The 22,604-nt window shown below is 44.7% G+C and overlaps 1 protein-coding gene across 1 annotated transcript in view; it reads right to left on the reverse strand.

Moving 5' to 3' along the window:
• HABP2 (hyaluronan binding protein 2) overlaps positions 1–22,604 on the reverse strand; it is a 169,126-nt gene that overhangs the window by 140,784 nt on the left and 5,738 nt on the right. Inside the window, exons 2-3 of the mRNA XM_038758138.1 lie at positions 7,278–7,440; positions 2,857–2,949 (exon numbers count right to left, since the gene is read on the reverse strand). The gene's annotated coding sequence lies outside the window, so the exon portion shown is untranslated. The remainder of the gene's footprint in view (positions 1–2,856; positions 2,950–7,277; positions 7,441–22,604) is intronic.

Raw genomic sequence — 22,604 nt, forward strand, 5'->3', positions numbered from 1 at the left:
GCGGGACGGGGACTGTGTCCAACCCAATTTGCTTGCATCCACCCCAGGGCTTAGTACAGTACCTAGCACATAGTAAGCAGTTAACAATTAACACAATTATTATAATTATTACACTAAGCTATTGTGCTCTCTGTCTCTTTGTGTATATCTCTTTTTCTGCCTTTTCCTTTGACTCTCTTTTTTTCCCCATCCACTGTAGCCACTATCTACCTGACTCCCTGACAATCAAGAGACATCTCCAAACTCATGACTCAGAGAAAAACTGAACTACCTCCCTCCCTGCTAGCAGAGCTTTCCTGCAAGGCTTACAGGTGGGTAACTTGTCCTTCAGCTCCCCAGCTGACTGGACATTGTCTGCTCATCTCTGAGGCCACTGAAAAAGCTCTCACTTGGTCACCTTGCTCCATTGGTCCTAGGGTGGGGCCTGCAGCTCATCCCAGGGAGATGGAGGATATTTAATAATATTACTACTAATAATAATAAGAACGCTATTTGCTAAGTGCTTCCCACGTGTCCAGCACTGCCCTAAGTGCTAGGGTATATACAAGCTAAGCAGGTTATACACAGTCCTTGTCCCACAAGGGGCTAGCAATCTTAATCCCCATTTAACAGTTGAGGTAACTGAGGCACAGAGAAATTAAGTAATTTGCCCAAGGTCACACAGCAGACAAGTGGCAGAGCCAGGATTAGAACCCAGGTCCTTCTGACTCCCAGGCTTGTGCTGTATCCACTAGGCCATGCTGTGTCTGCTGAGGGAGCTAGGATAATTCTGCTGGAGGAGCTAGGTGGACTGCTACAGGAGCCAGGATATCCTAGCATTGGGGATCAGGTATACCTGCCCACCTTGAGTTCCAGTATAATCTCTTGGAAGGGAGGGGAGGAGGCTCTGGATATGTTGAGGTTCTGGGGGAACTTTTTCTCATTTTCTCTCTTCCTACATTGCCCAGTGATGTCGTACACAGCATGGTGTGATGACCTCAGCCACCAAGTGGGGGGCCCCCAAAACTGATGAACATGGGCCTCGATTCGTCCAAGGCCATATGTTAAACATACTGAACACCAGTAAAAAGGAATTACTGAAAGCCAAGGAGACGCTGCCTTAGCTGGATAGCAGATCATGCAATCTGTACTTCCAAGTTATACTCGAGCCATAGTCGGGAAAGTGTTTTCAGATGAAGAAAAAGATGTGCACTGGCAGCATCTCAAGAGCAGAATTTTCACAAGACTGCCTCTTCTCCCTCTGGAGATTGGCCTCATTTCATAAACTGTCAAGAGCATGAAGGGAACACATAAGAAAATTTGACCTCTCTATTTACAAACAGAATTGAAGACATTGAATTAGAAGCAAGTTGAGATTCCCTCCCCTTCTCCACCCCCATAATCCCCTTCCCAACATGGAGAGCTTGAATACTTCCAGAGTGATTGGGTAAAGTTCACAATTGGAATGAGCAATGTAAGGAATAAGGCCACATACAAGCCAGCCAATGGGTTGGTGTAATTTCATAATCTCCCCAGATGGAGTCCAATCCATTTCCCATTACAGCAGGGGCAGGTAGAAGGATTAAGGTCTGTTGCTATGGTACTCTAGAAGAAACAAGATCCAAACTCTTTCCAGACCCCATAGGAAAAATTGTAATTCACAAAGCTCAAAGAATAATGAGTCCAATTCTCTGCTCCATGAGCAGGAGAAATGGCTCTTTTAAATCTGGGGCAAGCACAGATTTAAGGAGGAACAGGGAAACATAAAATCCCACTCCAGCACTTTACTTCTCTGGGAATGATTTGATGGCAAACAGTATTGGAAGAGAAGTCAAATCACATCCTCTGGTGAAGGCTGATTTAAATGGGGATTAAGAAATGGGGTGGGATTGCTCTGATTAGTGACAATAATAATAATAACTGTGGTATTTGTTAAGCCCTTACTATGTGCCAGGCACTGTCCTAAGGGCTGGGGTAGCTACCAGACAATAAGGTTGGACATAGTCGCTGTCCCACAGGACTCACTGTCTTAATCCCCATTTTACCCCATGAGATAACTGAGGCTCAAAGAAGTTAAGTGACTTGCCCAAGGTCACACAGAAGAAAAGTGGCAGAGCTGGGATTAGAACCCATGTCCTTCTAACTCCTAGGACCATGCTCTATCTATGCTCTACCTAGGCAATGCAATGCATTGATAACTATAACAGTCAGTCCACCAGGGTTATCAGCCTGAGGAAGCTATCACCAGGAGATATCACAAGCCATCAGTTTGGAGACCATTTCTTATCGATGTCTTTTTCTGATGACCTTATTATTCCTAGCCAGTAAACTCCTCCCTGTAAACCCTTAAGCTCCTTGTGGAACATTTGTACTCTCTCAAACACTTAGTTCAGTGCTGTGCATACAGAAAGCACTCAATATATGCCATTGCTTGATTGACTGAACAAACAAATCAATAATATACTCATTAGGTTGACTGATGCTGGAAGAAGAAATAAAATTCAAAGTGACCTAAACAAATTGGGAAAATGGGCTCCAACAGTCAACAGGAACAAGTGCAAGGTGGTTCCTTTAGGGGCAAAAAAGGGCCAGGATAGGGGAAGATAGGCTTGACATAGAGCAGAAAAGTCCTGTGTTTTAGTCAAGCACAAGATCTTTAGCTTATGAGGTGATTAAAAAAGTTTAAGGGGAAACTGTTTCTTCCCGGGAAACCATGATTTGCTTAAGGTAATCACATATTCCTTACAATTAAAGACTTGAGACTTATCAGTGAGAAGTTTAGAGTAGGAAATATCAAGTAGAGAAAGAATACAATCCACCTACCAGGAATCTGTTTTGAAAATGGATAAGGGGACAAACCCATCCCTGAATTCTTACATTTCTACAGTTCTTGGTCTTCTCTCTCAATCAGCTTCAGGGCAGTTTCTTCTTATCAAAACCCTTGGAAGGTGAATTACATGTAGACTCAGGCTGTATAGAGGATAAATAAAAACCATTACATATGTTTAACTTTCTCCAGAGAAACTCTGTCTTTGCCACTACACCACGGAGGATCCCTAGGCACCTATTTATTTCTTATTTCTTTTATTTTTTACATGCTCTCCCACCTTCCTTAGAATGTGAGCCCCCTGTGGGACAGGGACTGTGTCCCATCAGAGTTTCCTGTACCTACCCCAGAACTTAGTACAGAGCATGGCCCATACTATATGCTTGCTAATATTATCACTTATTTTTGTTATTATTGAAGTGGGAAGGTGGTCAAGTGGAAAGAGCATGGGTTGAGGAGCCAAGAGACCTAAGTTTTATGTCATCTCTGCCACTGGTCCATTGTATGACCTTGGGCACTTAGCTTCCCTGTGCCTCAGTTTCCTCATCCATGAAATGGTAATAATAATAACTGCCATTTCCTACTTCACAAAGATGTTGGTAGGATAAAGATTGATATAAGTAATATGAAAATGATTTCAAAAATAAAAGCTCTATAAGAATTTAGGATAACACTTATTGCTGTACAGTCCTCTAGACTATAAGCTCACCGTGGGCAGGGAACATGTCTACCAACTCTGTTACATGGTACTCTCCCAAGTGCTTATTACAGTGCTCTGAACATGGTAAGCACTCAACAAATACAACTGACTGATTGTTTGACGTAGAGTTTCCCAGGAATTTGAACGAGAAGGACCACAGTGGAAGGAAGAAATGGAAAAGAAAAAGCAACACAAAATAGAAAAGAAGCAGATGGCGAGATCTTTGCCAAAGTGATCTTGATTCTGCTTATCTTCTCAGAGATTCACTTTTAATTCCAGAGTCAGGCCCAGCATCACCAAGCCAACAGTCCACTGCTGCAAGTGAGTACAAGGCTGACCGCCGCTCAACCTGTATGCACTTAGTGCAGAAGGATCTGTTACAGATCGGTGCCTGTATAAGAGTCTGAACTCCTACAAGTCCCAGATGTTCAAGGACAAGCTTTGCCTCATCATGGGGGCGGGAGAGAAGCGTGTAATGTACTGGCTAGCATATATGTGCTTGCAGGATTGTGGCCAAATCTAAAATAAATCCCATGTGCTGTAAACACATCTGGTGGTCTGCTCTCCCCAGCACATATGGCAGCAGGATTCACCGTAGACCTCCACTGCTAAAGCTGAGACTAATTCTCCAGTAGAGGTAAGGGGGCTGGGAGAATGTAACTTCTGGCCATAAGAGTGATCCAATACTCGTGGAATAGAGCCGCCGTCCGGGAGAAAGTGAAGCACACACCTACCCCAGCCCAGGGATTTTCACAAGGACGTGATCATGGACTTTGATCTAGTAGATGAATCTGTGATAGAGCCACATATGTAAGTCCATATATATGGCTATGAAACCTGGACCTACAGTCAGAGGCAGAACCCACTGCTTCAGCGGTTTATTCAGCGTTATCTAGAAACAGTCATATTTAACTTGGAATGACAAAATCTGTTCAGTCACACTGATATTCTGAAATGCAGGTGGCCCACCAGATGTGAGACAATTATCATCTTTATAGAACTTAATTGGATGAAACAAGTGAGGAGAATGTGGTTTTGTGGGGTAGGGTTGGGAGCGGGGGAAGAATAACTATCTGGGTACCTTTTACCTGCACATTGCCTCATCTCTTCTGATGATAACCTCTGGTGCTTGCTCTCCTGCCTTCATGGAAAACCCCTCTCCTCTCCAATCTGGAACTCATCTAAACCCACCTATCAAGCCCTCAATCAATCAACTGAACAATGGAATTCACTGAATTCCTACAGTGTGCAGAGCACTGTACTAAATGTTTGGGAAAGTATGCCCAGAAGCAAAAGATAAAGTCTTTGCCCTCAGGGTAGTGTTAAATTATTTACAAATAGAGAGGGCAGGAGGAAGAATAAGGTACAACAGGTAATAGCATCCATGGTTTGGGATGAAATCTCTGAAAAAATATTTGAATGGAACTTTGAGCATACACATATACATGAATGAAAAAAGGCAAAAATATATGTCTGCTGGGTTAATGTGGCTTGGGATGTTGGGAAAGGTTTTGGAGGAATTGAGAATTTATGAAAGTTTTGAATAACTGTGGTGTTTGTTGAGCATTTAGTATGTGCCAAACACAGTATTAAGTCCTCGGGTGGTTACAAGCTAATCGTGTTGTACAGTCACAGTCCCATGTGGAACTCAAAGTCCCCATCCCCATTTTACAGATGAGGTAACTGAGGCCCATAGAAGTGAATTGTCCAAGGTCACACAGCAGACAAGTGGCAGAGCAGGGATTAGAACCCATGACCTTCTGATTCCCAGACCCATGCTCTATTCACTACACCATGCTACTTCTATGATTAGAGAAGGAGCGTGGCTTAGTGGAAAGAGCACGGGCTTTGGAGTCAGAGGTCAGGGGTTCAAATCCCGGCTCCGCCAATTGTCAGCTGTGTGACTTTGGGCAAGTCACTTAACTTCTCTGGGCCTCAGTTACCTCATCTGTAAAATGGGGATTAAGACTGTGAGCCCTATGTGGGACAACCTGATCACCTTGTAACCTCCCCAGTGCTTAGAACAGTGCTTTGCACATAGTAAGTGCTTAATAAATGCCATCATCATCATTATCATTGTTCGGTATATACCCCAAAGCTCTGTGCAGTGCTTAGCACACGGCAAGAGCAGAACAGAGTAGAGCCCATTGGATTTGGCTATGAGGAAGTTATTGATGACATCATAGAGTGCAGTCACAGTGGAGTGAAAGGAGAGAACACCTGAATGTAATAGGTCAAGAAGAGAGTTGGTCGAGACAAGTAAAGGCAGCAGGTGCATTTTAGGAGCTTGGACATGAATGTGAGGGAGATGAATAACAGAGTTGGGGAGATATCTGAAGGGAGCTGAGAAATTGAGAGAAAGTTTATCTGGATCCCACAGGCCCACCTCCTTCACAAAACAATCTAATGTTGCATTGTTAACCAAAACATCTCGTAAATTGTCCTTAGAAATTCTGTGACTATCAGTTCACTTATTCTACTTCTTAATTTTTCAGGGTGGGATATGGTTTGCCTTTGTTCTACCAGCTGTATCTCTTTTCTCTCACATTTCCATTTTATATGCACTATCTGTGTTTGCCTGTCTCCCCTATTGGATGTGAGCTCTTCCATTGTATTTTATTGTATTGCATTTACGGGAAGTAGCATGGCTCTGTGGAGAGAGCACGGGCTTGGGAGTCAGAGGTGGTGGGTTCTAATCCCGGCTCCACCACATGTATGTTGTGTTACCCTAGGCAAGTCACTTAACTTCTCTGAGTCTCAGTAACCTCATCTGTAAAATGGGGATGAAGACTGTGAGCCCCACGTGGGACAACCTGATCACCTTGTACCCCCCCCCCAGCACTTAGAACAGTGCTTCGTACATAGTAAGCACTTAACAAATGCCATCATTGTTATTATTGTTATTATTTTCCAAAGTGCTTGATGACGAGGAACTGAAGTTTGTATTAAGATCACTTGTAAATAGTTTTAATACTTTTAAGGAATGAGGTATTTCTTTTATAAAACCTGCAGTGATTGATTTGCTTCTCAGACACCATGAGAAGTCTCAGACCCAGTTAGAATTTTTTATTAATAGGTTCATTCTTGTCCACCCAAACTCCTAGATGGAGAAGTGGACAGCAAAAGCAGGGTAGATCCACTCACTGGTAATGGACACTGAGAGCTGGAAAATTTGGTCTTCTTAATTTGGGAAGGATGGTTTTGCCATCCCATTGGGCTGAATCGAAGCTCAAAACCCTCCTAACCATTCATATATTGTCTTCCCCCAGCATTTCCTGTGAAGGGAATCATATCTCACTCTAACTTATATTGTCTTTCCCCTCAGACATTAGAGCCAGACAGTATGCATGCATCTTGCATCTGTTTTGCAAAGGCTCCCGATGTAGCAATAGACATTTTCTCTGTACAAAAGTTTGGCATATTGAGTTGCAGTGGGGCAGAGTATTTCTTCCAGAAATTGCCACCAGTACAATCCATTGTTTTAGTTTCTTTTTCTGTATGTTTTATCTCAATATATACACACAACTGCCTTGGGGTTTGGTGTGGGGGAAAACACCCTTTGGAATCAATTGAATTTCCGATAAATCAAAACCAGTTTCATTTTTAAAATGGAAATTTCACAGGTCATCAGCCTATAGCACGCCCCAGTGCCCTTGAATATTATGGAAAAATAATTGAAATCATATGAGCTGGTTTGATTAGAAAAGTAGCTGTGGATTTTAGTCTGAATTCTGAATTTCCCATCCTCTACATTGAACAAGCTCCCCCTACCCCGGGCTGATCCCACTGGAAATGTGGTATTGTAGCCGACATAGGATTTCACCCCAGGCTGACAGCAAAGAGTCCTTCTGGCTCCTCAGAACTCTTCATTTCCTTCCAGCATAAAGGGAAAAGCATTGATCACCTGGAGAGGATTGGTTGGTTGAAAAAGACTCTGAAAACAGTGCAAAAGAAGGACCATTAATAATGGTATGGTAGCATAGTGTAGTGGAAAAAAAGCCTGCAATTTAGAATCAGAAGACCTGGGTTCTAGTCCCAGATCTGCCACTTGCCTGCTGTGTGATCTCAGGCAAGTTGCTTAACTTCTCTGTACTTTTATTTTCCCATCTGTAAATTGTAGACAAAATATTTAAACTGTGGCCCCATGTGGGACAGTGACTGCATCTGATCTGATTAAACAATTAATTAACTTATTAATTTCCCTGATTAGGGTAGCAGCATGACCTAGTGGAAAGAGCACAGGACTGGGCGTCAGAAAGACCTGGGTTCTAATCCTAGGTCTGCCACATGTCTGCTGGGTGACCTTGGGCATGTCATAAAGAAGCAGCATGGCTCAGTGGAAAGAGCACAGGCTTTGGAGTCAGAGGTCATGGGTTCAAATCCCAACTCCACCAGTAGTCAGCTGTGTGACTTTGGGCAAGTCACTTAACTCCTCTGTGCCTTAGTTACCTCATCTGTAAAATGAGGATTAAGGCCGTGAGCCCCCGTGGGACAACCTGATCACCTTGTAACTTCCCCAGTGCTTAGAACAGTGCTTTGCACATAGTAAGCACTTAATAAATGCCATTATTATTATTAAGCTTTTCTATGCCTCTGTTCCCTCATCTGTAAAATGGGGATTAAGACTATGAGCCCCATGTGGGACAGGGAATCTGTCCAACCTATCTTGTATCTACCCCAGAATTTAGAACAATGCCTGGCATGTAGTAAGTGCTAACAAATACCATAATAATTGTTATTATTATTCTCTTTGCTTCAGTTAACTCTCCGCAACATTGCCAAGATCCGCCCTTTCCTCTCCATCCAAACTGCTACCCTGCTCATTCAAGCTCTCATCCTATCCCATCTGGACTACTGCATCAGCCTTCTCTCTGATCTCCCATCCTCGTGTCTCTCTCCACTTCAATCCATACTTCATGCTGCTGCCCGGATTATCTTTGTCCAGAAACGCTCTGGGCATATTACTCCCCTCCTCAAAAACCTCCAATGGCTACCAATCAATCTGCGCATCAGGCAGAAACTCCTCACCCTGGACTTCAAGGCTGTCCATCACCTCGCCCCCTCCTACCTCACCTCCCTTCTCTCCTTCTACTGCCCAGCCCGCACCCTCCGCTCCTCCGTCGCTAATCTCCTCACCGTACCTCGTTCTCGCCTGTCCCGCCATCGACCCCCGGCCCACGTCATCCCCCGGGCCTGGAATGCCCTCCCTCTGCCCATCCGCCAAGCTAGCTCTCTTCCTCCCTTCAAGGCCCTGCTGAGAGCTCACCTCCTCCAGGAGGCCTTCCCAGACTGAGCTCCTTCCTTCCTCTCCCCCTCGTCCCCCTCTCCATCCCCCCCATCTTACCTCCTTCCCTTCCCCACAGCACCTGTATATATGTATATATGGTTGTACATATTTATTACTCTATTTATTTTACTTGTACATATCTATCTTATTTATTTTATTTTGTTAGTATGTTTGGTTTTGTTCTCTGTCTCCCCCTTTTAGACTGTGAGCCCACTGTTGGGTAGGGACTGTCTCTATATGTTGCCAATTTGTACTTCCCAAGCGCTTAGTACAGTGCTCTGCACATAGTAAGCGCTCAATAAATACGATTGATGATGATCTGTAAAATGGGGATTAAAACTGTGAGCCCCATGTGGGACAGGGACTGTGTCCAATCTGATTAGGTTGTATCTACCCCAGAGCTTAGAATAGTACTTGCCACATAGTAAGGATTTAACAGATAACACTACTATTATAATTATTATGAATAACTCATATCTGCCTCAGCACTTAGAACTGTGCTTGATTCATAGTAAGTCCTTAACAAGTATCATCATGTATCTACTCTCCCTCTTTCTTGTAGGGTGAGTCCCATGTGAGACAACAACTTTGCCCAATATGATTATTTTGTATCTATTACTGTAGTAGGACCATGGTAAAAAAAATTACCACTGCTATTGTTATTAATGATATAGAAAATATTGCCAATATTTCTTTACCTTCTGTTTTTGATTTGTCACAGATTTCTGGGAATTTAAAAATTGGACCAAACTGTGTCTAGTGAGCCAAGAATAAAGTTATTGTCTTGTTTTACCATGCTGCCACTTAGACAAACAGGCAAAAAAATAAAAGAAAAAATAACCTCAAGGAAATTCCCAGAATTTCCTCATTTTAAACCATGAAATGCTTACTTTTTTCCAGGCTATCTCTATGTTCTGTGGGTCTTCTGTTCAAGACAGGTCTTCTCTCCTTCAAGCAGATTATAGTTCTCTCTATATAATCTACATACACATATCATCGATTAGCTCTGAATGCTCTGGGTCAGTAGCTATATGTGTGTATTTCTATATATAGTTGTACATATGTGTTTGTATATATAACAAATTGGGTTGAAAGATCCATTTACTGAAACTACCGCCTGTCACAAATGCTCTTGTCTTAAGCAGTCTATGCATTAGAAATATGTCATTGATATGTTAAATGATTTTTTTCAAAATGCCTCTTGCTAAACATTTTAGTTTCCAAAACCTGGAGCCATCTATATCACTGGAGCAATTTTTTTTTTTAGTCTTGTGGTGATGAACTATCTCCTCTCATAGACCTGCCTTCCAGATCATCTTTTCAGAAATTCCAGGCTAGCCTGGAGGATAACCCACCCTCACCCTTATTCTGGATGACAGTGGAACTCACAAATACATCACCTGCAATTATAACTCCAGCCTTGATGTGAGTCAAAAAGTAAAAATGCTGGATCTTGCTCTAATTAAGGCAGCTCCAACAGAACTGATAAGCACTGTCCTTACTAATGCTGAAGTGAACTTAAGACAGAGAGAATGAAATAGGAATTCATCGGTTATTTGGGAAATTTAATATCTTGCATGCTGAATTTAGGTTAGGTAGGAGGGGAAGATATGCCTTTAAACTGCCATCCCTTGACTTCTGCTAGCAATGAATATAGTCACCTTTCTCTTTCCTCCCCTTGTGTAGTGAATTACTGCACCTTCTATAAAAAGAAACTTTAAGCTTTTAAAGCAACTGGTTCAATGTTGGGTTGGCAGCAGAACTGGGAAATGGAAAGCCCATGTCACTGGATTTAATTCTGACCAAGCCACTGTCTCTGTCAACACTGAGCAGATCGTAAACTTCTCTTCATCTGTTTAGCCATTGAGTATATTGTAATGGAAGGTGGATTTGGGCAATTTGGTTGGGGGAAAAAAAGGGAGAGTCACGAATCTACCTTGGGGAGAGAGGTAAGAACGAGTTTGGGAATCTGGGATGAAAAGTACTTTGAGATCCCCCAGTGATAGTTAAATTTCTGGTGAGGGGGAAGTATTAGAGTTGGCTCAGAGTATCTTGGATGACAAATCTCTCCTTCGGAAACGTTCATCCAGAAAGAAAATCTGTTACTCTCAGACTTACCCTCCCCCACCAAAAAAGTTTCTAAAATGAAGTCAGAAGACAAAGTATGCATGCCCATAAAGTAGTTGACATACAATTAATATAAAGTGAGAAGACTGGTGCCCTTCCCCATCAGCACAGTGAGAGCTAATGAACTAAATCTGAAAGCATCAGCATAAGATTTTGACAAATGTGGTGTTTGCCTATTGAGAGGGTGGAAAATGATTATAAATAGCAAGCTGGGTTTGTTTTCAGGCATGGGCACTTCAGGAACAGCGGCATTATGGCCTCAGTTGGCTGTTCAATGTGTAAATGATTTCACACTTCTGCTACTGAATCAATTGGGTGTTTCTCTGTTTAAGAATCGCTGGGATAAAATGTTTCCTTCTCTATAGTCCGAGCATGTTCTTGCCACTTCAGGGGGTTTTTGAAAATCGCTGGTTTTCTATTTAAAAGTAAAGCATCTCTATCAAGAATTTTAAATATATTCTCCTACAATTCAAAAATGGCATTAGCCTCAGAACCCTCTGAAAGGGAGCCAGCAGTAGGAATCCAGGGGCTTCTGAAAGAAGAGAAAGGTTAAATATCGGATTTATCTGTTACTCTGAGAAGAGTCAATTCTCTACTAGTTGAAGTAATGGGGATGATGGGAAGGAGTATCTAGAGAAAAGAGGGGTTAGAGGCCCTGCAAATTTCATGTAAATCAGGGTAGAAAGATCCATTCATCTGTTTACCTGTGATCAGCCATAGAGGGAGAAATGAATTTAGCTTATGTGGTTAACCAATTGGCCAGATAAAACAACTTTCTCTTCATTTCATCCACATCCCAAATATTTATATGCATGTACACACTTTTGAATTATATAGCTTTGTGTGTGTGAGGGAGGTGGTGGTATGCATGTGTAGAGAAGCAGCGCGGCTCAGTGGAAAGAGCACGGGCTTGGGAGTCAGAGGTGGTGGGTTCTAATCCCGGCTCCCCCAAATGTCTGCTGTGTGACCTTGGGCAAGTAACTTAACTTCTCTGAGCCTGTTACTTCATCTGTAAAATGGAGATGAAGACTGTGAGCCCCACGTGGGACAACGTGATCACCTTGTATCCTCCCCAGCACTTAGAACAATGCTTCACACATAGTAAGCACTTAACAAATGCCATCATTGTTATTATTATTATGTGTTTGTGTGTTTGTGTGTGTGTGTGTGTGTGTGTGTGTGAGAGAGAGAGAGAGAGAGAGAGAGAGAGAGAGAGAGAGGGAAATCCTTCATTCCTTCACTTTTGTGATGACACTTCCAAGAGTGAGATTCTAACTATACATGCTCAGGTGGCTGAGCAGATCAATTCATGACTAATACTCCTTTCTTGTGATATTATTTGCAGGTAAAAAAAAGTTCCTTGCAATGTGATGCATTTATCTCATACAGCACTTGTCTTTGTAAGTCTGACTCTTTTTATCCTGATCTTCAGGAAACCTTTTTTTTCTAATGACAGCAATCCCTTCTTCTGATAGCTGCTATAATCTCCACTACTCCATAGCATTATTTGAGACTGTCCTTCTGTCTTAGATTATAGCAACCCCAGTACAGTGCTTGACACAGAGTGAGCATGTAACAAATAGCACAATTATTATAATGTCATTAAAACGTTTGTTCTACTTTCTTGGATTAGGTCTGTCCCCTTTCTGTTCACCATACATCAGGTATTTGGGTACCCATTCTCCTGGTATACCCTGCTCAGTGCACCTGAATTCCAGGATCTGGTTGCTGATTATCTTGTTCTGCTGTTAGCTGTTGAGTATCAATCAATCAATTGTATTTATTGAGCGCTTACTATGTGCAGAGCAATGTACTAAGTGCTTGGGAAGTACAAGTTGGCAACATATAGAGACAGTCCCTACCCAACAGTGGGCTCACAGTCTAGAAGGGGGAGACAGAGAACAAAACCAAACATATTAATACAATACAAAAAAATAAATAGAATAGATATGTACAAGTAAAATAAATAGAGTAATAAATATGTACAAACTTATATACCTATATACAGGTGCTGTGGGGAAGGGAAGGAGGTAAGACGAGGGGATGTAGAGGCGGAGAGGAAGGAGGGGGCTCAGTCTGGGAAGGCCTCCTGGAGGAGGTGAGCTCTCAGTAGGGACTTGAAGGGAGGAAGAGAGCTAGCTTGGCGGATGGGCAGAGGGAGGGCATTACAGGCCAGGGGGATGACGTGGGCCGGGGGTCGACAGTGGGACAGGCGAGAACGAGGCAAGGTGAGGAGATTAGCGGCAGAGGAGCAGAGGGTGCGGGCTGGGCTGTAGAAGGAGAGAAGGGAGGTGAGGTAGGAGGGGGCGAGGTGATGGACAGCCTTGAAGCCCAGGGTGAGGAGTTTCTGCCTCATGCACAGATTGATTGGTGGCACTGGAGATTTTTGAAGAGGGGAGTAACATGCCCAGAGCATTTCTGGACAAAGACAATCCGGGCAGCAGTATGAAGTATGGATTGAAGTGGGGAGAGACATGAGGATGGGAGATCAGAGAGAAGGCTGATGCAGTAGTCCAGATGGGATAGGATGAGAGCTTGAACGAGCAGGGTAGCGGTTTGGATGGAGAGGAAAGGGCGGATCTTGGCAATGTTGTGGAGCTGAGACAGGCAGGTTTTGGTGACGGCTTGGATGTGAGGGGTGAATGAGAGATTGGAGTCGAGGATGACACCAAAGTTGCGGGCTTGTGAGACGGGAAGGATGGTAGTGCTGTCAACAGTGATGGGAAAGTCAGGGAGAGGGCAGGGTTTGGGAGGGAAGACAAGGAGTTCAGTACGAGTATGAGTATGAATATGAGTATGAGCCTTAGGTGCTAGGGGTGAAACTCGTTAAGAAGCTGGTTGTATCTTCTATCTCTCAGTCACTTAGGACAAAGACTTTATAGATCTTCAACTCTAAACTCTGTCATGCAGTGTCCCAAAAGTCATGCTTTTTGTGCATCTCTGACTTTTTGCACATCACTTGCTGATGACTGTGCAGGTAGCAGAATTCAGTAAAACTACATTAGGTTCTGTGTTACCTATGAAAGCATTAGGTTTCTGTAGGTTCTCCTGAGTGCAGGAAAAAAGGAGTTCATAACATGTGTCTAAATCTGGGCCAAAGGTAAGTGACTCAGTAGTCTTCTTGGAGAGAACATGGTTCCCACCGAGATTTTGAATCCAGGAACGGTAAATGATCTTTAATTCTCGGCACAGATACAGATTTGAACATAGGAGCAAAGCCTTGGAAAAACAATTGCATTCTTGTGAGTAAGCTACAAATATCTCAATGGAGATGACAAAATGTATAAACAAGGGACTGAAATCTACACTAAATTGGGGCATGTAGCTTTTTCTTCAGTCTACAAGGCTGCATCTACCCAGAAGTGGAGATGTGAAACTTATCCAGACACTTATGTAGGCAGCCAAACGGAATCCACGACATAATCCAACGTAGAATTTGGGGAATTGAGGATTCCCCAATCAGATTCTAGGGACCAGGACCTGGAATTATCTGAATCAAATGAACCAGATAATCACTAAATCTCCACTCCCCTTTGTTTTTGTTTACACAGGCCCTGTCTCCATGAGTACAATTTCATGGTCCATCATGCCCCTCTAGACTGTAATTTGAAGTTGGAAAAGTGAGAACAAGCTGTCTGACTAAGCATACATTTTGAAAATAATTTTCCACTGGAAAATTCCATTTTTGATGAGAATGTTCCTGGGACAAACCCAACCTTACATGCCAAGCTAACATTACCAAGGATTATCTTGGGGAGGCAACATTAGTGCTCTGGAACCTTGCTCTCTTAGTCCTGCCTTGGAAACTGCCCCAGAAATCACAGTACCAGCACCTCAAAAATCTCCAGTGCCTACCAATCAACCTACGCATCAGGCAAAAACACCTCACTCTCGGCTTCAAGGCTCTCCATCACCTCACCCCTTCCTACCTCACCTCCCTTCTTTCCTTCTACAGCCCAGCCCGCACCCTCCGCTCCTCTGCCGCTAACCTCCTCACTGTGCCTCATTCTCGCCTGTCCTGCCGTCGACCCCTGGCCCACATCCTCCCACTGGCCTGGAATGCCCACCCTCCGCACATCCACCAAGCTAGCTCTCTTCCTCCCTTCAAAGCCCTACTGAGAGCTCACCTCCTCCAGGAGGCCTTCCCAGACTGAGCCTCCTCCTTCCTCTCCCCCTCCTCCCCCTCGCCATCCCCCATCCTACCTCCTTCCCCTCCCCACAGCACCAGTATATGTTTGTACATATTTATTACTCTATTTTACTTGTACATATTTACTATTCTATTTATTTTATTTTGTTAATATGTGTTGTTTTGTTGTCTGTCTCCCCCTTCTAGACTGTGAGCCCGCTGTTGGGTAGGGACCGTCTCTATATGTGGCCGACTTGTACTTCCCAAGCGCTTAGTACAGTGCTCTGCACACAGTAAGTGCTCAATAAATACGATTGAATGAATTAATGAATGAATGAATGATGGAGAGCTTTTCAGATTTTTCAACATCCTATCCTAATTGTGACCCTGTACCCAGACTATTTTCCCCTCTAAGCAGGCTGGTAAGGCAGGCAGAGCCAGGGTGAGGAGAACAGCCTAGAGCTGCCTTGGGAGCAGTTATCAATCACTCAAACTATCAGGGAATACACAAGGACTCACTCACTGAAAAAAAAACCCAAAATAAACAAAAAACCCTTTCTGCATATCCCTAATCAATCACTTGGGGCTGAAAAGTACTTGAAGCAAACCTCCTCTTGAAAGCTGGCTAGTGAAGCAGATTGTTGTGTAAGAACGATTCAGAAAAGAAAATCTTACAAAGTGTTTTCAAACCAAAGTTAGATTTGCTCTACATAGAACTATCAACAGTTGCCTGAGTTGACTAGACACCAGGCACTGAGTTTTAAGGGTAGGTGCAGAAGTCATAGGTTATTTTATCATTTTTTTTCCCCACATAAGCCTGTGGCAAGAGCAAAAGCTAAAAATCAGGCCAGGGCTGAGAATTCCCTCAGAAGCCTGAAGGGTGAAAATCTGGCTCCCTTTGCACAGCAAGAAGTGGCTAGAAATAGCACTGAGCAACATAATGCCTTGAAAGAAAGACGGGCGGAGCTGAATTGATCGGAGATATCCACATGTTCTTGTGGTCCAAAGTCAGGCTTAGAGCCTGCCTCTTGTTAATAGATCGTGAGCCCCAAACATTCCAGGCAAGGGATGCTCCCTCACTCCCTGACAAACCTCAAACTGGCCCTGCCACCTCACTTGCCTGAAGTTTAACTGATCTCCCCCACAGCATTTCCTTTGCCTTCAAGTTCAACCCTAACTGGAGAGAACTTCCAGATGGCTTATATCTATATCTATATCTATATATATATAGATAGATAGATAGATAGATAGATAGATATATAGATATATATAGATATATATATATACCCCCAGACTCACCGGAAAAGGAGGAGGTGTCGGTTTCCTTCTCGCCCCCCAATGTCGCTTTCGCACTATCCCTCCTCCCCCTTCCCTTTCCTTCCCTTCCTTTGAAGCCCACATTATTCGCCTCTACCACCCCCTCCAGATTCTTGTAGCCGTCATCTACTGCCCTCCGGGCCCCACTTCCAACTTCTTTAACGACTTTGACCCCTTCCTCACATTCCTTCTCTCCTTCTCCATGCCCACTCTGATCCTCGGAGACTTCAATATCCACATGGATATCCCTAACGACTCCTCTGCCGCCCGCCTTCTATCTCTCCTTGATGCTGCCAACCTCTTCCTCCACCCCATCTCACCCACTCACCAACTTGGTCATACCCTCGACCTCATCATCTCCTACCGCTGCACTGTGTCCACCCTCACCAACTCTGTGATCCCTCTCTCTGATCATAATCTTCTCACCTGCCTCCTCACTCACACTCCTTTCCCCTGTAAATCCGTATTACTCCCTCACAGAGATCTCCGCTCTCTGGACCCCACCCATCTTTCGGAGCGCCTCACACCCCACCTCTCCGCCCTCTCCTCTCTACCCAGTCTTGATGATCAGATTACTGCTCTCAACTCTACCCTTTCTACTCAGCTAGACTCGCTCGCTCCCCTTTCCCTTCGCCGCTCTCGCACCACTAACCCACAGCCCTGGATCACTGCCACTGTCCGCCTCCTTCGCTCTTATGCTCGAGCTGCCGAACGCTGCTGGCGAAAGTCTAAACACCATGCCAACCTCGTTCACTTCAAGTTTATCCTTTCCTGCCTTAACTCAGCCCTCTCTTCTGCCAGACAAAACTATTTCTCCTCCCTTATTGACACCCATGCCCATCACCCCCGCCAGCTCTTCCGTACATTCAACTCCCTTCTCAGGCCCCCGGGTCCTCCCCCTCCTCCTTCCCTCACCCCCAACGATCTGGCCTCCTACTTCATTAACAAAATTAAATCCATCAGGTCCGACCTCCCCAAAGTCTCTTCCCCCCTTTCTCCAACCCCCCTGCTCTCAACACTCTCTGCTACTCTCCCATCCTTCCCAGCGGTATCCTCAGAGGAACTCTCCTCCCTCCTCTCAAGTGCTACTCCGGCCACCTGTGCTTCTGACCCCATTCCCTCTCATCTTATGAAATCTCTCGCTCCATCCCTTCTCCCCTCCTTAACTTCCATCTTCAACCGCTCACTCTCCACTGGTTCCTTCCCCTCTGCCTTCAAACATGCCCATGTCTCTCCCATCCTAAAAAAACCCTCTCTTGACCCCACCTCACCTTCTAGTTATCGTCCCATATCCCTCCTACCATTCCTTTCCAAACTCCTTGAACGAGTTGTCTACACGCGCTGCCTAGAATTCCTCAACAACAACTCTCTCCTCGACCCCCTCCAGTCTGGCTTCCGTCCCCTTCATTCCACGGAAACTGCGCTCTCAAAGGTCACCAATGACCTCCGGCTTGCCAAATCCAACGGCTCATACTCTGTCCTAATCCTCCTCGACCTCTCAGCTGCCTTTGACACTGTGGACCACCCCCTTCTCCTCCACACGTTATCCGACCTTGGCTTCACAGACTCCGTCCTCTCCTGGTTCTCCTCTTATCTCTCCGGTCGTTCTTTCTCAGTCTCTTTTGCAGGCTCCTCCTCCCCCTCCCATCCTCTTACTGTGGGGGTTCCCCAAGGTTCAGTGCTTGGTCCCCTTCTGTTCTCAATCTACACTCACTCCCTTGGTGACCTCATTCGCTCCCACGGCTTCAACTATCATCTCTACGCTGATGACACCCAGATCTACATCTCTGCCCCTGCTCTCTCCCCCTCCCTCCAGGCTCGCATCTCCTCCTGCCTTCAGGACATCTCCATCTGGATGTCCGCCCGCCACCTAAAGCTCAACATGTCGAAGACTGAGCTCCTTGTCTTCCCTCCCAAACCTTGTCCCCTCCCTGACTTTCCCATCTCTGTTGACGGCACTACCATCCTTCCCGTCTCACAAGCCCGCAACCTTGGTGTCATCCTCGACTCCGCTCTCTCATTCACCCCTCACATCCAAGCCGTCACCAAAACCTGCCGGTCTCAGCTCCGCAACATTGCCAAGATCCGCCCTTTCCTCTCCATCCAAACCGCTACCCTGCTAATTCAAGCTCTCATCCTATCCCGTCTGGACTACTGCACTAGCCTTCTCTCTGATCTCCCATCCTCGTGTCTCTCTCCAATTCAATCCATACTTCATGCTGCTGCCCGGATTATCTTTGTCCAGAAACGCTCTGGACATATTACTCCCCTCCTCAAAAACCTCCAATGGCTACCGATCAATCTGCGCATCAGGCAGAAACTCCTCACCCTGGGCTTCAAGGCTGTCCATCACCTCGCCCCCTCCTACCTCACCTCCCTTCTCTCCTTCTACTGCCCAGCCCGCACCCTCCGCTCCTCCACCACTAATCTCCTCACTGTACCTCGCTCTCGCCTGTCCCGCCATCGACCCCCGGCCCACGTCATCCCCCGGGCCTGGAATGCCCTCCCTCTGCCCATCCGCCAAGCTAGCTCTCTTCCTCCCTTCAAGGCCCTGCTGAGAGCTCACCTCCTCCAGGAGGCCTTCCCAGACTGAGCCCCTTCTTTCCTCTCCCCCTCGTCTCCCTCTCCATCCCCCCGTCTTACCTCCTTCCCTTCCCCACAGCACCTGTATATATGGTTGTACATATTTATTACTCTATTTATTTATTTTACTTGTACATTTCTATCCTACTTATTTTATTTTGTTGGTATGTTTGGTTCTGTTCTCTGTCTCCCCCTTTTAGACTGTGAGCCCACTGTTGGGTAGGGACTGTCTCTATGTGATGCCAATTTGTACTTCCCAAGCGCTTAGTACAGTGCTCTGCACATAGTAAGCGCTCAATAAATACGATTGATTGATTGATTGATTGATTATATTGTAGGGCTCTGGGGCACCTTAGCAAAAACAGGGAAAAAAGATGACATTCCCAAACCTGGAGAATGTGGATACTCTCTGTTCTCAAATAGAGACACAGAGAAGTGAAAGATGAGCTTGCTGGATTCAGGCGTAGCCTTTGGGTAACCCCTTCCTTATTACTTCACTTCCTCATACCTCCACATACAACCTTCATCATTAATGGAACTAATTGCCTGAAAATCAATCTGGCAAGGGCAGGAACATCTGGGCCACATACTGTAAATGCCACTGTAAGTTAACCTTTCACACCGTGTCAGATGCTACAGGAAAGTATGCTGGAGGTACAGCTGTGCCACACAGGGCACACTTCCATATTCTTTAGGCTGGAAGTCACCATCACAGTCTGAAGACCACATCTGGAAAGACCCCTTCTCTCTCTACTTAGAGGTTTGGCTAATTGGTCTCGTTTTGTTTGGCTTTGGCCCCACCAGAAGGAGTCCTACTCCAAGTGCCTGGGGCAGGATTCATAGGTCAGGAATTGGTGAGTCATTGCTGGGTTGGGTTTCTGAGGATGGAATTGTCCCCTCGCTCCCATCAGGGGATTTGAGAGTTTGGAAAAGGAGTTCAGCTGCACATCTAAGGAGGAGAAAGGACTGGGGAAGTCTTTGAAATACGGAATCCTGAGACCATCGAGGTGGAAAAAGACACAACTGGATCAGAGCTGTTGGTTTTGCCTTCAGAGTTTGGAGTTTGCAGGGAGAGCAGAGGGCTGAAGAGGAACACGGTTTAAGTTTGTGAAAGGGGAGAGTGAGCAGGAAATGTTAGACCATTGGAAGTCTCAGCACACAGGAAGAAACAAAAGAAGAAGAAGAAGAACAGAAAAGGAATTCCCCAACTCCTACTCTGGACAACTCTCCCAGGGGTCTCATTCAGTTTCTTAAAAAATTATTTTTTGCGATTTGTTAAGCACTTACTATGTGTTAAGCACTGTTCTAAATGCCGAGGCATGCACAAGTCAATCAGATAGGACACAGTCCCTATCCCACATGGACTTATGGTCCAAGTAGGGGGGAGAACTGGCATTCAATTCACATTTTACAGATGAGGAAACTGAGGCAGATGCCTCAGTTAACTGAGAAGACAACTGATTTACTCAAGGTGACTCAGCAGGCAATCGGTAGAGCTGGGATTAGAACCCAGTTCAATTAAGGTAGAATCTCTCCAGAATTTTTGGAGATCAGAGGTACAATCCAAATTTCCAATTTTGGGGTGGAGTTGGGAAGGGAAAAGTAAAAGGAGTTAGTAAATGCTTAGTAAAAGGATACCCAAAGCTTTCTGATTTTTCCAGGCCCTTTTCTCATCAGTTCTGTACAATTCTGTACAGTTCTGTACAGTTATGGGAAAGGACCCAAATCCCCAGAGAATCCCTGAAATGATCTGTTTTATTCAGGGTCTTGTGTAGGGATGACTTGGAACTACTTATAACCCTCCTATACCACCATCAGTGGGACCCTTTCTGCCACAGAGAGTCCCATGAAAGAAAATTTCCCAGTAGGTGCAATTCTCCTTTTTTTTATTGTATTCGTTAAGTACTTACTATGTCCCAGGAATTGTAATAAGCACTGGGGTAGATACAAGCTACATGGAGATACAGTCCATGCCCCACATAGGGCTCATAGTCATAATCCCCATTTCACAGATGAGGAAACCAAGGGACAGAGAAGTTAAGTGACTTGCCCAACATCACACAGCAAACAAGTGGCAGAGTGAGGATTAGAACTCAGGTCCTTCTGACTCCCAAACCTGTGCTCTGTCCAGTAGGCCATGCTACTTCTCCTTGCTCTTGACTCATAATTATAATAGTAATAATAATGATAAGTAATATTTTCTAAGCCCCAGGTAATATGGTAAGCATTTAATGTAATTAGATGAGACTTAGTCCCTCTGCCACATGGGGCTCCCAGCTGAAGGGGTAAGTAAAACAGAATTTTAATCTCCATTTTATAGATGTGGAAACTAATTCAGAGGCACAGAGAAGTCAAGTGACTTACCCAAAGTCACAGAGCAGCCACGTGGCAGAGTCAGGATTAGAAACCAGGTCTTTTGACTCCCTGTCCTGTGCGCTTTCCTCTAGTCCACACTGTTTCTTCATTCAAGGGTAGTAAAATGCATCACTGTGAAATCCCTTTACATTGGCCTGGGAAAGAGTTGGGCTATGAAACTGTTTTCTTCCCAACTCTTTTCAAGTCTTTTCAACTCAATCTTGGATGCTTAAGAACACCCATGCATTTCTAAATTAATTGTCCTGCCTATATTCAAAGTCATTACTTTTTAAGCTCCCTTGGAAATGAAAACTCAAGGCTAACTAGGGGAATATTTTAGTCCTCTTGTACAAAACATAGGGGACAACATACACACACATGCACGCACGCACACACACACACACACACACACACACACACACACACACACACACACAGAGCTGAGATTGTAGAAATTTGTAACTGGGCCAACATTGAGCTGGAGTTGGTGGTTGGGACCCACTTGGGTTAAACGTCCATGGCAATTCTCACAGGATTTCCCAGCTGACTCAGCAGAGTCAGAGGACATAAATACACTTGGATTTCCAAAGGCAAACCAAAAAGTAGTTACTATATGGTTAGAGGTGATCAAGGATGGCTGAGCCTGGAGGCTAGGAGGAAAAGGAAGTGAAGCAGCCTCTTCCTACTCTGAGTCATCACGGTTTTGCATTTGGAGGTCTATGATGCTTCCCTAGCTATGTCATCCCTGGGCCATGGCATAGCACAATATGGTGCTACTAAATCCTGCTGACCTGCAGCATGATGATGAGGTTGGAGATTCAAGTCCTATATGCAGACAGGTGCTGGCACTGAACTTGTTTACTTTATGACCTAACATTGTCCAGGCTATAACCATGTATGTGGTGTTAAACTGTGCTAAAAGCTGATATACTGAATCCTTAAGTGGTAAAACTCATCCGCAAGAGCCGGCCTTAGAAGTGGAAAGTCATCAGTGACATGGAAAACCTACCTAGCACAATTTCCTCAACTTTAGTCCTTCTCTGAGCTAACAGGACAGAGGCGTGTTAACACAACTATGTAGTCATTCCTTCCTGCAAAACTTTGAATGTACACAGCATTTCATGCCTCTACTCTTTGGGTATGTTTACCCAGGCAAAGTCAAGTTGACATGGAGCAAATAATCTGTGTGATTCTAGCCAAAAAAAACAATCACCTGAGGGAAAACAGGAATTTGGGCCCAGATAATATAAGAAAGAGGTCACCTACATTGATCAAATTCACAGTTAATTATTCACTCGAC

This window comes from Tachyglossus aculeatus, chromosome 16 (genome assembly GCF_015852505.1).
Source record: "Tachyglossus aculeatus isolate mTacAcu1 chromosome 16, mTacAcu1.pri, whole genome shotgun sequence".
NCBI lineage: Eukaryota > Metazoa > Chordata > Mammalia > Monotremata > Tachyglossidae > Tachyglossus > Tachyglossus aculeatus.